The sequence below is a fragment of the Hordeum vulgare genome, chromosome 2H, assembly GCF_904849725.1.
Source record: "Hordeum vulgare subsp. vulgare chromosome 2H, MorexV3_pseudomolecules_assembly, whole genome shotgun sequence".
In the NCBI taxonomy this organism is placed as follows: domain Eukaryota; kingdom Viridiplantae; phylum Streptophyta; class Magnoliopsida; order Poales; family Poaceae; genus Hordeum; species Hordeum vulgare.
In genome coordinates, this window is record NC_058519.1 from 454,423,406 (window position 1) to 454,428,469 (window position 5,064).

Here is a 5,064-nt window from a genome sequence, read left to right on the forward strand (position 1 = left end):
ATTCTCAATGGCACACGGAGAGAGCTCCAACAGGTAGGAAGGTAAATTGTATTGAGGAGATCTCCTCCATTAATGATAAGGTTGACTTGATCATGACTTTACTCACTAAGCAAGCTCCTATTGATCCTCATGATGTTCTTTTAAATTATTCGGTTGCTCAAGAAAGAGAGAAGGTTGATGTTAATTTTATCTCTAGGAACAACTTTCATAACAATGCTTATAGGAGTAATTTTGGTAGCAATCCTAGACCGTTCCCATCCAACAACTATGGGAACAACAACAATTATCCTAGCACCAAAAACTCAACTTTTGAATTAGTGAGCATGCTTAAAGATTTTCTCACTTCTCAAAAAGCCTTCAACAAGAATGTAGAAGAGAAATTAGAAAAATTAGATAATCTCTCTTTGAAGGTGGACAACATAGCTCATGATGTAGAGATGCTTAAAATTAGAACTTCCCCCCTTGAGGAAAGGAACACCACACCCATGAATGCTATCCCAGTCTAGATTAATGAGAGCATAAGAATTCTAGCCAAACTTAAGGATAGATGGGCTAGAGAAAAAGAAGAGGAAGAGAGAATTAAGAGCCTTCCTACACACAATACCATTGCTACTATACAAGTTGTTGAGGATCTCAAAACTTTTAGCACCCATCGCACTCCTAGTCCCAATGGACCTATTAATCGTGATGCTAATACCTCAACTATAGGACAAGAAGGTCCGTTGAATTTAGAGACTACCAAAAGAATGAGCTTAGATGATATCACTACCACTTTAATTATTGGTAGTAATCTTGATTTTGACAAATGTAGTCTTTCCGCAGTGATCACTTTTTTGCAAAGAATGGCTAAAGACCCCCACACTAGTACACTCAATATTGCCTTCACCGAGCATATTACCAATGTTCTTATCAAAGCTAGGGAGGAGAAGCTCAAGCTAGACACTTCTATTCCTAGGAAACTAGAAGATGGTTGGGATCCTATGGTCAAGATTAAATTGAATAATATCTGTTGCTTTGCATTATGTGATGTTGGAGCTAGTGCTTACGTTATGCCCAAAAGAATGTATGATATGATTGATTGGAAACCTTATGATCCATGTTCTTTTGGTGTTCTTCTTATTGATGCTTACATAAAGAAACCTTTAGGGAGAATTGATGATGTTCTTATTTTCGTAAATGATAATTACGTGCCCGTTGATTTTCTTATTGTGGACATTGAATGTGATCCTTCATGTCCAATTATTTTGGGACATCCTTTTCTCCGCACCGTTGGTGCTATCATTGACATGAAAGAGGGAATCATTAAATTCCAATTCCCCCTTAAAAGGGAATGGAACACTTCCCTCGAAAGAAGATTAAGTTACCTTATGAGTCTGTTACTCGGGCAAGTTATTCTTATGGAGTTGATAACACTTGATCTTCTTCCACTATGCCTAGCTCAAAGGCATAAAAGAAAGCGCTTGTTGGGAGGCAACCCAATTTGTTTTTACTTTTTGTTTTAGTGGTATTGATGCTTGTTACTACTGTAGCAACATCATTGTATCTTCATTTTTAAGCTTTGTGCCAAGTTATAGCCTCCGATTGCAAGGAAAAATTGGCCCAAAAACACCAGGTCATCTTTTTGATCTGAATTTTTTTGACAGCATGCTATATATAATTTTATTTCTGTCATATGTTCTGATTTTTTTATTTGAGTTGCAGAAGTACCCCGAATAAATTATTTACTACTTGCTGTCTACTTTTCACAAATTCTGCCATGTTTTGCGTTTTCATTGTTTTGCAGATCCTAAGCTTAATTTTTATTGGAAAAAACCTTTTGGCAATCATGAGAAACAGTATCTTTTCATGAGAATCTTTATTTCCAGCAGGTAATGAATTATTTTATTAATGGTACTAACCACTCTAATCAGCTTATGATGAGTTTCGTATGAAGGGAATTTTCAAGTATGCGATGGGAGATGATGAAAGAATATACATGAGTTTCAAGCGTTCAATCTTGGGGATGCACCCATGCACCGCAAGAAATATTCAAGGAGACTCAAGCATCTAAGCTTGGGGATGCCCCCGTGCATCCCCTTCTCTATCAGCAATCACGAGTTCGTCCATCTCCATGCTATATTTTTATCACTTCATATGTTATGTGTTGTGCTTGGAGCATCCCGCTATTTACTTTTTAGTTTTTTTAGTTTTGCTTGCTGTTCATAACAAGTTGGAATGTAACCTACTTTATTTTGGATAGAAACACGCTCCATTCCACTCTAGAATGACACATAGGTTTTCATGCTTATCTTTTATGTGTGTTCTTTATCTCTCCATAGCTATTGTCATGCTTAGCTCTTAGTTTTCTTGCTTTATCTTTTTGAGAGATTTTATTTAGGTTGCTTTTGGAACTCTCTTGAGTTATCATGCTTATCTTGTCTAGAGAATTGGCTCGTTGCACTGAGTTGTGTGTCTGTCATGAGTAGGCAATTGAGGTTGCTATTTAAGTATAGTAGTAACTTGCAATAGTTTTGAGGTATTGATTTGAGTAATGTTTGGACTATTGGTGCCAAGAGCTTAAGCCTATTAGTGATAGGTGTCATCTTTTGGGAAATCCGTATGTTTTTCAAAAACTAAAAATTAGTTGAGAACTCTAGCTATTAAATTGATCGCTAACCTCTCGAGGGGTTGGAATATATAGAGTACCCTCACGTTACCATGAGTCGAGGATGCGCAAGGATAACCAAACCCCCAAACACTCCTCCTTGGGGCACTTGTCTCTTTGTGAACCTCCTAACTAGATAGAGAGTTACCGATAATAAGTGTATGATTTCTTCGGACTAATGTGAGTATTCGATTGTTGGCACTTCCACCATCCATATTTTGCTAGCCTCTTCGGTATCGTGCATTGCCCTTTCTCACATTGAGAGTTGGTGCAAACTCCTCCGGTGCATCCAAACCCATGACATGATATGCTCTGTCATACATAAGCCTCATTATATCGTTCCTCAAAACATCCACCATACCTACCTATTAAGGCATTTCCATAGCCTTTCCGAGATACATTGCCATGCAACATCCACCATCTCATGACTTAATCTTCATGTCATACATGCTTTTTATTGATCATACAGCCGCATGATAGTTGGGCCTTGCCCTTATTATTGCTACATGACGCTCTAGTATCATTGCATATCCTGCAACACTAGTAGAGGCATACATTTGCATACATCATGACAGTTTATCACTTGTGTTTATGTTGAGTACTTCTTATAAAGTGTGATGATCTTCTTTTTATTCATGTAAAACATAGAGTGTTGCCCTTAAGTGAGGAAAAGATCCCAAAAAGGACAAATGAGAGATAAATAGAAAGAGCCAAAGAGGCCACAAAAAAATAAAAATAAAAAGTTAAAAAAAGAGAAGGGGGCAACACTACTATTTGTTTTGAAAGATCCACACTCGTACTCCATTGCTATATTTGTACTACATAGAGATTATCATTCATGCATAACTATGTGGGGACCGTTACACTATAGAACTTGGTTTGCATATTCTAATGATGAGCCTCCTCAAATGAGCTCTAGGTCTTCATGAGAAAACAAGTTGGATGCACCCCCACCAGTTCCATTGGAGAGCTTACCCTAGCTCATATGTGCATCCATTACATGGCAATCCCTACTCCTCACATCATATCTATCATTTTAGCTTTCTCTCGCCTATGGTTGTCCTCCTTGATGTGAGACTTTCACACCTTTTTGTCTTCCTTCCCCATCATTATTCTATTTGCCAACCTAAGTGCCAACATATCTTCCTTACGCTCATACATTGCATGACTGCTCAAAATCAAAAGGGAAAGGATCCTTTTGACTTGTGCCAGACTAGTGGTCTGGGGATGAGTCAAAATAAGATTCCGAAGGAGACTAAGTGTGAAGTTTAGTAGATTGAGTTCTCAATTAAAAAATATTTTATGATCTCAACCCATCTCCCACTTCTTGCACGCAAATAGCATTAGGAGACATTCGAATCACGGACAGCGAGAGCTCTTGCACCTTTATGTTCTTACTTTGCTAAACTCAATACTAGATATAGACTCTTGATTGTTATTATCCGGGCTTGAATTGCATATCTTACTTGCTTTACTTTGGAGTTCTTATATGTGTGTTAGCATGCCACCACAGAAATTATTGTGTTATCATTTATCTACTCGAGGACGAGCAGAAATTAAGCTTGGGGATGTTGATACGTCCCAAAAGTATTTATAATTTTTGCTTGTTCCATGATCTTTTGGGTGCATTTTTATATGTTTTGCTACACTTTTATATCATTTTACACATATTTGGACTAACCTACTAACTCAGTGGACCAAGTGCCAGTTTCTGTCTGCTCATGTCTATTTTGCAGGGGATTTTACCCAATTTTCCGAAGCCCGAAAAATCCTGAGAAAAATATATAAAAAATCAGCGTACCAGAAGCTTCCAGATCACCAAAGATGGGCCAGAGGGGGGACAGGGGACTCCCACGCGACCTATGGGCGCGGCCGCGCCAAGAGGCATCTTGGGTGCGTCCCACCTCCTCCGGTGCACTCCTTTGGCCTATATTTATTCCTCCGCAAGAAAACCCTTCCATCACATCCAGAATCGTGAATTTCTCCATCGTTCCGCCACCGAGCAATTCCGATATCGGTAGCGTCACGGCACCTCTTCCTGGCACCCTACCGGAGGGAGGATTGATCTCCGGGAGCTTCTCCACCGCCGTGGACGCTTCCCGGACCTGCTGTGAGTAGTCCTCCTTGGACCATGGGTCCATGACCAGTAGCTATGTGATGGGTTCTCTCCAATCTTGTGCTTCAATGGTTAGTCCTTATGAGCTGCCCTACATGATCAAGAAATCTATGTAATTCTCTTGCTATTACTATGCTCGGTTTGTTGGGATCCGCTAGATTATGAGATTATGTTCAGATTGTTATGAGTTACATATTTGATTATCCTTTTATATTATCTTCCTTAGAGATTCATGCGTGTTCTCCGTTGCTATTTATTGCTTTGGCCGAGTAGTAGATTGCAACTCCAAGAGGGAGCGTTATGC